This window comes from Prionailurus bengalensis, chromosome D2 (assembly GCF_016509475.1).
Source record: "Prionailurus bengalensis isolate Pbe53 chromosome D2, Fcat_Pben_1.1_paternal_pri, whole genome shotgun sequence".
NCBI lineage: Eukaryota > Metazoa > Chordata > Mammalia > Carnivora > Felidae > Prionailurus > Prionailurus bengalensis.
In genome coordinates, this window is record NC_057351.1 from 78,400,605 (window position 1) to 78,412,740 (window position 12,136).

The 12,136-nt window shown below is 46.1% G+C and overlaps 1 long non-coding RNA gene across 1 annotated transcript; it reads left to right on the top strand.

Moving 5' to 3' along the window:
- Positions 1-4,040: 4,040 nt before the first annotated feature.
- Positions 4,041-12,102, top strand: LOC122493345. Its single transcript, XR_006299869.1, has 3 exons — positions 4,041-4,785; positions 8,548-8,902; positions 11,646-12,102. It is a non-coding gene; the product is annotated as an uncharacterized LOC122493345 (long non-coding RNA).
- The last annotated feature ends 34 nt before the right edge of the window (positions 12,103-12,136 follow it).

The window sequence follows — 12,136 nt, forward strand, 5'->3', positions numbered from 1 at the left end:
GTTCCTCTGTTACATCTCCAAACTTCATCACTGCCAATACTCCCAGGTATCATTAAACGTGGATTGCCGGGAAGGTACTTTTAGGACATAAAATGAAAAACAAAAAAACCCAGCCTCTCCCTAAACTGCCTGCAACTGAATTTCTTTGCAGGCTTTCCGGCACAGAGCCAGAGCATTCTAGCTCACAGAGCCAGAGGGACCGGAATGGGAAACGAGAACCTTTCTGAGGGCTCACAGAGGTTAGGTGGTGGAGACAACTGGACTTGGGTCTGGGTGAAGGTGAGCGAGGTCACAGAGCCAGGCCCTGGGATCTGATCTGCCCTGACTTGCAGTGGAGAACGGAAGTCACTTCTCCCTGAGTGTAGTTTCCGCTTCAGTTACAAAGTGGTTGGAGCCACTGGAGCCACTGAGCTCCACTGGAACTCAGAAAGATACTTCCAAACACACCGATGGTAGTGAGATCAGTACCTGAATGTGGGTGATTGAAAGAGCCATGTTAAAATATTCTTTGTTTTTGAGACAGCACGAGCAGGGAGGGACAGAGAGAGAGAGACACACAGAATCCGAAGCAGGCTCCAGGCTCCGAGGTGTCAGCACACAGCCCGACGCGGGGCTCGAACCCACAAACTGCAAGATCGTGACCTGAGCCGAAGTCCGTCGCCTGACCAACTGAGCCACCCAGGTGCCCCAAAATATTCTTAATAGATCGAAAGAATTTAACACAGGGTTTGTTCTTGTGTCTTGAGTTTACTGCTGTGTTTGAATTCAGAGGTTTGGGCGAGCGAAGCTATGACCAGATTGACAAAATTCATCTAGGGCTCATTGTCCATGACACCTAATAGATTCCAGCCTTTCTGTTAGGCACTTATTCCGGACATAAGACACAGTTCCCGCTCTCAGGTGCTCAGAAACACCTCTGAAAAGAGAAAGCCCACAGAGCACCACACCCTCCAGGATTTATCAAATAGAGCAATCAAGTCACGTTGGGCATTGTGGGGCCCAGGACATGAGGCGATCAGTTCCAAAGGAAGTAGGCCCTCGGCCTGGCTCCTTCCCAGGGACAGTGCTCATGCAGGCCACATCTGCGGCTTCCGTGGTGCATTTTCTCCGCCGCACTGAAGCAGCTGGCTTCACGGGCTGGTGGAGTGGCCTTTTGAAGTCTCAATTACAGCACCAGCCAGGTGGCCGTACCTTGCAGATCTGGGGCAAGGTTCTCTAGAAGGCTGTGGATGCTCTGAATCTGGGCATCCAGTCTGTGGTACTATTTCTCGTAGAGTCAGGATTCCCAGTTCAGGAATCAAGGGCCGGAAATGGGAGTGGCGCCACTCACCATTCCCTCTAGCGCTGTTAGTTACCCCTAGCAAAATAAATTTTGTCTCCTGCTCCCACAACTTTTTTGCTCTGCTGGCCTAACCGGAGGCCTTAGCTCCAAGGAAGGAGCACTTCTACTGGGACACATGACAGTGATTCCCCTGACCTGGAACTCAGGACTGCCACCACGGGCTCCTCGTGTCTTGGAGTCAACAGGCCAAGAAGGGAGTCAACGGGGGGCTGGCTGGGGTGACTGATCCAGACTTCCAAGGAGAAACCAGACTCCACAGTGGAGGTGAGGACTATGTGTGAAAAGAGGGACATCCTTCAGGGCCCCTCTTCATAATACGAGGCTCCGTGATTAAGGCCGATGGCAAACTACAACAACCCAATCCAGCCAGGATGACTCATGGCCTAGATCCTTCGGGAATGAAAGCTGGTGGCATTCTGCGGGGTAAAGAATCACAACCAGCTGAGGTTCTTGATGAAAGCAGAGGGAATACAGAACGAGCAGTTATAACTAACTACCTGCTACTACCATGGGACCAATTATAGAAACAGGGACTGTAATTATGATTATTTCCTCCTTACCTGTTATGAATACACTGGTGTGTATACACATACACGTATGGACGTATGTATACATATACATAATATACACATATCGAGCAAATGTCCTTGTTTTCTTTCCTCTCTCATTCCCATTTCATATAACATGTATTGTCTTCGAGTCAGTGTCTAAGTAGTAGTTAAAATCTTTTTTAAAAATCTACTTTATTTTATGATTATTTCTCAATTACTGTTTATCTTCGAGCGAGAGAGCGCAAGCAGGGGAGAGGGGCAGAGAGAATCTGAAGCAGGCACCATGATCAGGGCAGAGCCTGACGCGGGGCTTGATCCCATGACCCTGGATCATGACCTGAGCCGAGATCAAGAGTTGGGCTCTCAACCGCCTGACCCACCCAGGTGCTCCGTAAGTGGTATTTAATTTTATATTACAGTATTTCAGTTACGGGATATCAGGAAAATAATCAACATCACTCAAATATTTGCCTCCTCTTCTGGGGAAGGAATTCGTGTGTTTTCCCTCTGCCAGTGTCCCTCTCCTCCCGGAGGAGGGACCCTAAGGCTCTCACACGCAGTGATGGCAGTTCAGGGAGCTAGGAGATCGCATCCGTAAGAGAGAGGGAGAGGTGTGGTAAGAAAGGCCAGGGGTGGGGGTAGGAGTGAGGATCTGTGGACACAGCTGAGGGTAAGCAGCCCTTAGTGACCAGATGGGTCCTCACCACATAGGCATGCCCCCTGCTCGCTCCCACACCAGGACACCACTCCCCACCTGGTATGTGGCCGGCCCCAGAAGTCTCTGAGCTGACAGGACCTGGTTGAGTGTCCAAGCTCCTTGGGAGCACCACTTCCCCATGTCACAGGTGCTGGTCTTGCCACTATGGCACCGGTGTGAGGCCAAATGCTTAGTCCAGGGACCTCGCTAGGAATGGCTCCCCTTGAGTCACAGTATAGGCTTGTGTCCTCCCCAAGAACCCCAACATCCTAGAGCCCAGTGATGGGTTCTGGGCTGCAGGACAGTCAGGATATCACAGAGGGTTGAGGGCAACCAGAAAGGGTTTCCACCTAGAATATCCGGTCTCTGCCTACCTCCACAGAAAATTCTGTAAAAATTAGTCACATCTTTCTCCTGCTCAGCCAGTTCCAACTGAACTGAGAATAAAATCCAAACTCCTTATCTGACCTACAGGTCCTTCACCTTTTCCTCATTATCTGCCTCTCCTTACCTTCCCTGCCATCGCCTTCCCTTCAGTGACACCCACCACACTGGCCGACCGCCCTTATTTTGTGGACGTGTTAAGTAAGCTACTTGCTGCTTCCTCGGGGCCTCTGGACTTGCCCTTTCTTTTGCCTCCATGTACCCCTCCAGCCCAGATCACACATGACAGCCTCCCCCTTATCTCTGTGTTTGCTCAGATTTCATCTTCAACATGCACTCCCTGGCCACTCTAATATTGCCCCGCCCCACCCCCACTGAGGCAGTCAGTCTCTAACCCCTCGTCCTGCTTTATTATACTCAGAGCACCTCTCACTATTTGAATTTTTCATTTGTTTTTGTCTCCCCCACTTAGAATATGAGTTCCATGAAGGTAGGGCTGTGTCTCTCATGTTCAATTCAGCATTCTCAAAACCTAAACTATTAGCTAATGGATATCTGTTGAGAGAAAAAAAGAAAGGAAGAAAGGGAGGGAGGTAGGGAAGGAGGGAGGGACAAGGAAGGAAAGGAGGAAGGAAGGAAGGAAGGAAGGAAGGAAGGAAGGAAGGAAGGAAGGAAGGAGGAAGGGAGGGAGGGAGGGAGAAGGAAGGAAGGAAGGAAGGAAGGAAGGAAGGAAGGAAGGAAGGGAGGAATGAAGAAGGAAGGGAGGGAAGAAGGAAGAAGGAAGGGAGGGAGGAAGAAGGAAGGAAGGAAAGAAGGAAGGAAGGAAAGAAGGAAGGAAGGAAAGAAGGAAGGAAAAAAGGAAGGAAGGGAGGGAGAAGGAAGGGGAAGGGAGGGAGGGAAAGAAGGAGGGAAGGAGGGGAGGGAGGGAAGGAGAAAGAAGGAAGGAAGGAAGGAAGGAAGGAAGGAAGGAAGGAAGGGGAAGGGAAGGAGGAAGGAAAGAAAGGAGGACAACTCTACACTCTCATACACTTGTTCTTGTTCATACACTTGTTCAAGGACACCAGGATTCCTTTCTATCGTCTGCAAAATAGTACTTAAGGGACTTTAATTCCCCTACTTCCGGCTCTCGGGACATAATGGTTTAAAATTCCTGGCAATTGAACCTGGACTCACACTTTCTTTTTCCTCCTCATCCTGTGTCATCGCTCTCCTTGCTGTCAGCACCCTGGCAGGCATCTGGCAACACAGCTGGAACCAGAGTATGCCCGGGTGCCACACTACCTGCCTCACCTGGCTGATCCTTTAGAATCCAAAGGCGTTCATTTTTAGAGAGGAGCAGTGAAGGCTTACGATATCAGCGGTGCTACCTGCTTCGTGATCTGAACAAATAACAGGGCGAAGGAAGGCTCAACTCTAACTCGGTGCCGTGATGAATTACTCAGTGCCTGCTGCGGGCCGGGGGCTGGAGATCCCCTGCGAGGAAGTTTTTAGCTGGGAACTTTCTGTAAGCTTTCCAGGAATGAGCCGGAGAGGGAACACTCAAGTTGGGGCTTGCTGATAATACACCAGTCACACAGCTGCTCCATTCCCACATAAATTTAGTCCTTGGCTGGTCACACTGACACATTTCCCTGAAGGTGGCCAGAGGGCTCATGCAGCCAGCCGGTTATGAAACACCGAGAAGTATAAAAGCCTGCTAGCCCTCTGGGCTGTTTTTCCCCTGACAGAGATGGAGGCTGTGAGCAGGCTTGTCCCCTTGGCCCTTTTCATGGTGCCGTGTTTGGCAGAGTTCAACTGGACCCAGTCTGAAGGTAAGAAACTTGAACGAGTTTTTCAATCAACACAGGGATATATTAAGAGGCACCTGCCAGAGATTTTTCGTTTTAAAACCTTCTGTTGCTCTCAACATGGAAAAATAGTACTCATATATATTTCAGGGGGTACTAAATTGGTACCAGTTTATTCTAGATGATGTGACAATATATATAAAAACATAAAAAAAATGATTCTACCAAGTGTTTTACTTCTAAAAACTTATCTTTAAAGAATTAATATCAGTACTTCCCAAACACTTCCAAAAAACAGAAGAGGAAAGAATACTTCCAAACTCATTTTAGGAGGTCAGCATGACCCTGATACCACAGCTAGACAAGAACATTCAAGAAGAGAGTAGGGGTAACTTTAATTATATCAGACAAAATAGATTTTAAGTCAAAAACTGTAACAGAGACAAGAAGGTCATCACAATGAAAAGATGAGTTAATTCTTCAAGAGGATATAATAATTGTGAATATATATGCACCCAACATCAAAGCACCAAACATATAAAGCAAATACTAACAGATCTGGAGAAACGGACTACCATACAAGAATAGTAGTAGAATTTAATACCTCACTTTCAACAATGGATAAATCATCCAGACAGAAAAGTACTAAGGAAACGTTAGAACTGAACTACGCTTTAGACCAAATGGACCTTACCAACACATACAGAGCATTCCATCCAAGAGAAGCAGATACACACTGTTCTCAACCACACATTGAAGATTCTTCAGGACACATCATACGCTCGGTCACAGAACAAGTCTTAACAAATTAAAAAAGACTAAAGTCACATGGAATTTCTGGCCACAATGGCACGAAATTAGAAATCTATAATAAAGGAAAACTGAAAAATTCACAGAACTATGGAAATTAAAAAACACAATCCTGAACAAGCCATTGGTCAAAGAAAAAATCCAAATGGCAAGTAAAAAAATACTTTGAAATAAATAAAAATGGAAACAAAATATATCAAAATTTATGGGATGCAACAAAAGGCAGTCCTACTAGGGAGGTTTACAGTGATAAATGGCTTCATTATGAAAGAAGAAAGCTCTCAGATAAAGAGCTTACCTTTACATCTTAAGAAACGAGAAAGAGAGGGGTGCCTCGGTGGCTCAGTCGGTTGAGCATCTGACTTCAGCTCAGGTCATGGTCTCGCAGTTCATGAGTTCGAGCCCCTTGTCAGGCTCTGTGCTGACGGCTCAGAGCCTGGAGGCTGCTTCGGATTCTGTGTCTCCCTCTCTCTCTGCCCCTCCCCTCCCCACCTCTGTCTCTCTCTCAAAAATAAAATAAAAACATTTAAAAAAAAAAATAGAGAAAAACAGGCTAAACCCAAAGAGAGCAGAAGGAAGGATGTAGCAAAATCAGAGCAGAAATAATAAAATGGAGACCAGAAAAGGTCAGTGAAACTAAGAGTTGGGTTTTTTCCAGTTTCGTTGCTGTAACTGAGATACAATACTGTGTACAAGTTTAGGATGGATGGCGTAAGGATTTGACTTACATATATGGTGAAATGATTATGGTAAGTTTAGTTAACATCCATCATCTCATATAGATGCAAAAAAAAGGGTTTTTTTTCCTTTTGATAAGAACTCTTAAATTTACCTTCTTAGTAACTTTCATATATACCATATGGCATATGGTATATATGAGAGTGTTAACCAGAGTCATGGTGTTGTACATTACATCCCTAACACCTATTTATCTTACAACTGTGAGTTTGTACCTTTGGACCACCTTCCTCCAATTCCCCCTCCCCTCACTCCCACCACTGGTACCCATGAATCCAATGTCTTTTTCTTGAAGCTCGGTCCTTCCTTCCTTCCTTCCTTTCCTTCCTTCCTTCCTAACTTCCTTCCATCCTTCTTTCCTTCCTCCCTCCCTCCCTCCTTCCCTTTCTTTCTTCTTTTTCTTTCCTTTCCTTTTCTTTCTTTCCTTTCTTCCTCCCTCCTTCCCTTCCCTTTTCCCCTTCCCTTCCCTCCCCTTCCCTTCCCCCTACCTTTCCCCCTTCTCTTCCCTTCTTTTAGATTTCACATATAAGTGAGATTATAGAGTATTTGTCTTTCTGTTTGACTTACTTCACTTAATATAATGGCCTCAAGGTTCACTCATGTTGTCACATACGGCAGGATTTCCTTTTTAAGGCTGAATTGTGTGTGTGTGTGTGTGTGTGTGTGTGTGTGTGCGCGCGCACGCGCGTGTACATCTATTCATCCATCGATGAATGCTTATGTCATTTCCGTGTCTTGGCTATTATAAACAGTGCTGTTATGAACATGGGAGGGCAGATTCTCTTCAACATAGTATTTTTCTTTCCTTCAGATATATTCCCAGAAGTGGAATTATTGGATCCTTTGGTAGTTCCATTTTTAATTCTTTGAGGAACCTCCATACGGTTTTCTACAGTGGCTGCACTGATTTACAATCCCACCGACAGTGCACGAGGGTTCCTTTTTCTCCACATCCTCACCAACACTTGTTATTTCTGGTCATTTTGATTTTAGCCATTCTGACAGGAGTGAGGTGATACTTCACTGTGGGTTTGATTTGCATTTCCCTGATGATGGGTGATGTTGAGCATCTTTTCATGAGTCTGTTGTCCATCTATATGTCTTCTTTGGAGAAATGTATGTTCATATCTTCTGGCCATTTTAAAATTGGATTGTTTGGGGGTTTTTTTGGTGTTGAGTTGAATAAGATCTTTTTTATTTTTTAGGTAGGCTTCATGCCTAGTGCAGAGCCCAACACAAGGCTCTTGACCCTGAGATCAAGACCTGAGCTGAGATCAAGAGTCGGATGCTTAACCTACTAAGCAACCTGACTATGCCTCTTCATAAGTTCTTCATATATTTTGGATACTAACCCCTTATCAGTATGTCATTTGCAAATATCTTCTCTCATTCCATAGGTTCCATAGTTTTGTTGGTTGTTTCCTTTGCTGTACAAAACCTTTTCATTTTGATGTAGTCTTAATAGTTTATTTTTGCCCTTGTTTCCTTTTCCTTAGGAAACATACCTACGAAAATGTTTCTATGGCGATGTCAGAGAAATTACTGCCTATGCTCTCTTCTAGGAGTATTATGGTTTCAGATCTCACATTTAGGTCCTTAATCCATTTTGAGTTTATTATTCAGCCTTAAAAAAGGAAATCCTTTAAGGAGCACAGAGTAGTATGCAGAGTTGCTAAATACTACATTGGTACATCTGAAACTAATGTAATGCTGTATGTTAACTATATGGAATTAAAATTAAAAAAAAAAAAAAAAGAAAACCTGCCATTTGCAGTAACATGGATAAACCTGGGTGATGTTATGCTAAGTGAAATAAGCCAGACACAGAATTACAAATGCATGATCTCACTTATATGTGGAATCTCAAAAAAACTTGAACTTACTGTAACAGAGTAGAATGGTGGTTACCAGGGAGTAGGTGTGGGGGAAATAAGAGATGTTGGTTAAAGGGTACTAATTTTCAAGATAAGTACTTAATGGGTACTAACTACAAGATAAGTTCTAGATTCCTAATGTAGAGCATGATGGCTACAGATGTCTATACTGTTTACTTAAAATGTGCTAAATACATAGATATCAAGTGTTTAATGGGAACTATTTGAGGTGATATGTTAATTTGCTTAAGTTGGGTAATCATTTCACAATATATAGATATATCAAAACATCATGTTGTACAACCTTAAATACACACAATTTTTATTTGTCAATCATATCTTTAAAATAACACCTACAAAACAGTAAGTATTAAGCGACACAGCCGTATGGGGATCCGAGGCAGGAGGTGAAGACCCACAAAGCCCTGGTCCTGCAACTCAATGCCACGAGGACTGTACCTGGACACTTGAAAGACCAGAACATGAAAGCATCAGACTCACCTTTCCTGCTTCAAGTAGAGACTTTGGTCTTCTAAAAAGGATGGCTGAAGACTCTGGCCATACTGACAAATCTCTGTGGAAAGATGTCAGCTGCGCCCAGAAGTTGTGGTAGGAAAACCCACAACCCAGCTGACGATGGGAATGGCTGACAGCCCCTGACCGGACTGTGCTCCCCGACTGGCTCACATGGAGGCTGAGAACTTGTCTCAGGTCACATAGTAAGTGGAATGATCAGCATTAGTACCCGGCTAGTCTAGTTCCAGATTCTAGGCCCTGAAACACTAAACTTGGCAGTTCCAGACTTTGCTGTGCATCACTCAGCAGGGGAGTTTCCCAAATCCCAGAGGCACAGGCTGAACACTGTGCAGTTAGCTCAATATTCTGGGGGTGGTGGGGAGGTACCAGTGCTGTTTTTATTTTAAATTTTTTATTTTCACTTTTTTAAATGTTTGAGAGAAAGAGAGAGAGAGAGAGGAGAGTACAAATGAGCGGGGGAGGGGCAGAGAGAGAATCCCAAGCATCTCTGTGCTGTCAGCACAGAGCCCAAGGAGGGGCTCGATCTCATGAACCATGAGACCATGACCTGAGCTGAAATCAAGAGTCAGATGCTCAGCCAACTGAGCCTCCTATGCAACCCCCCCCCCCAATTTTTTATTTTGAAATAAATATACACCCACAAGCGTTTTCTAGAAGTGCCCAGGTTATGGCAGTGCGAGGCCAAGCTGAGGACGGGGCGCTGCCCTACCAGACTCTCTCAGGGCTTCATGAGAACTTCCCCAGTTAATCAGTCCTCTCAACAGCCCTCTGGGGTGGATGCGATCTAATCCCCACTCGGCGGGTAAGAAATCCCAGAGAAGTCACTTCACGTGCCCAGAGTCACGGACCGATACAGGCAGCAGAGGGACCGGATCCCGGCACCCTTGCTCCAGCGCCCCTACGCTCCCCCTCTGCCTGTGGTTCTAAACCAGAGAGTCTCAGAAGCGCGGGAGGGTTTTGCAGAAGCGCGGCTGTGGGACCCTGGGCCCAGATTCTGACCCGGACGGGGGTGGCCGGGGCCCGAGAACGTGCACGGGTAACAACTTCCCAGGTGCTGCTGGTGAGGTCAAGGTGCCACACTTTTGAGACTCGTGGCCCTTCACCAGGGAAGTTGGAATTCACTTCTGTTTGGCCCTGAAGGAAAAAAAGAAGGGGCGCTTCCGTATTTCCCAGAATTCAAGGGCTATTAATTAAGAATCACATACATTATCCCTGATGGGTCGAGAAAGAGAGGACGGCAGCAGGGCAAGAGCGAGGGAGGGGGACGAACATTTCCTGTCTTAGACACTTCTGTGTGCCGGGCCTGTGCCGGTGCTCCCTGTTCAGATGATTATAAACCTCCCACAGGATAAGACGAAGGCTGTGATATCCCCATTTGCAGAAGGGAGAGTGAGGTGAAATCCTGAATAGCTCAGCCAAAGTTACGCAGCAGGGAAGGGGCTACGGTGGAAGAATTCAGGTTTGTCTACCCTCGCGGTGTTCCCTCTAAGCCATCTTGCAACTGTGTCAGGATTCGGGGGCCATCCGGAGAGACCCTGTCAGCATGGGCAGAGGACAATGGATCATCCGGGTCTGCCCTGTCCATGCAGGGCACGGACCGTCCTTATGGATGAAGACCGGGGGATGTGAGGGAAGGAAGGGGCGTCTGGGGAGATGCTACATGTCCCTTACCGTGAGCGAGGCGGCCGTGGAGGAAGAGTCGCTTCCCGTTTCTACGGCCTTGGGTTCCAAATGTCAAAGGGGATGAATTCTAAATAAGAAGATCCCACCCCACGGTTCGCACTGGGGCACGAGGAACAGGAGAGATGGAGACGGGAAGGAAAGGAGTCCTGGACCCGAGTCCCACCTCCCCCCTGACTGTACAGGATCGCTGACAAAGCAGTTCAGTTCCCTGAGCACTTGTGAAGAGACAGTGGATGCTGCATGGTTGACAAGAGCGGTGGTGATGGTGGCTGTTAATGGTGGAGAGGTTTCGATGAGAACAGGTGTTTTACTACTTTGTAAAGTGTGATGCTAATGTGAGCAGTGGACCACTTTCCTAGTGAGACATGTTTCTCCCGAATGTCAAAGGAAGTAGGAACATATAGCTATACGTGTTGTGAATGTCCCACAAATCAGAAAAGACTAGAAAAAGTGATAGGCAAATTCTCCTGTGACCACGGTCAGAGCGTGTTCCACATGCTGTATTACCTCTGTAGTATATAAAAATGAGTAGCATGGGGCTCCTGGGTGGCGCAGTCGGTTAAGCGTCCGACTTCAGCCAGGTCACGATCTCGCGGTCTGTGAGTTCGAGCCCCGCGTCGGGCTCTGGGCTGATGGCTCGGAGCCTGGAGCCTGTTTCCAATTCTGTGTCTCCCTCTCTCTCTGCCCCTCCCCCGTTCATGCTCTGTCTCTCTCTGTCCCAAAAATAAATAAACGTTGAAAAAAAAAAAAAATTTTAAAAATGAGTAGCGTTATCTAAATTAGCCCTTTTTAAATTTTTTCTACAGAGAGCACGAGTAGGGAGAGGCGCAGAAGGAGAGGGAGGGAGAGAATCTTAAGCAGGCTCCATGCCTAGTGTGGCTTCTTGGGGGCGGGGCTGGATCTCATGACCCTGAGGTCATGACCTGAGTCGAAATCAAGTCGGACGTTTAACCGCCTGAGCCACCCAGGAGCCCCTAAATTAGCCCTTATTCCAAAGGATAAATTCACCAAAACACTGAATGAGTGTGAAATACCCCGTTTCCATAAACATACAACATTTTTGGCAAAGATTCACTGAAAATAAAACTTTACTGTTTCCTTGAGACTAGTAACTTCCAAAGTGGATAGGTTTATTTTTAAGGGCAACTAGATCACTCTTGAACACACATACGATAGTTATCATACGTCTGCCAGAGAGAACCGCAGCCCCCTTGATTCACACGCTTTCTTCCTTCAATGCAGACCGCAGCGCTTCACACCGGAAACACACGAGAGAAGGCCTCTGGCAAGAACCTGCATCTGCTCAGGAAAGGAGGGGACTGTACACTTTCTGGGTTTACTGAGATCAAACAGGATGAATTCTCTCAATTTACCTCAAACGCTAAGTCTAAAGTAATAATCCCAACAAAGAACAGGCCGGTTCTGATGTTTACTTTCTACCTACTGCTACACTTTATTGAAACAGATAATAACGGCCCCGGTGCATACGTACGCATGCCAAACACAATGCCTCAGCCGTTATCCGAGCGTAAACACCACCCGATCAGTGATCTGAATGAAAGGCTTTTAAGTCTTAGGTATCTAATTTTCCATGAACAATCAATTAGAAAAAGAAATATCATCAAATACTCTAAGCATTCTTCTTCATACTCCTAAGACCATAAAATAAGCCCTATTATAAATAAAAAATGTACTTCTAGGGCGCCTGGGTGGCGCAGTCGGTTAAGCGTCCG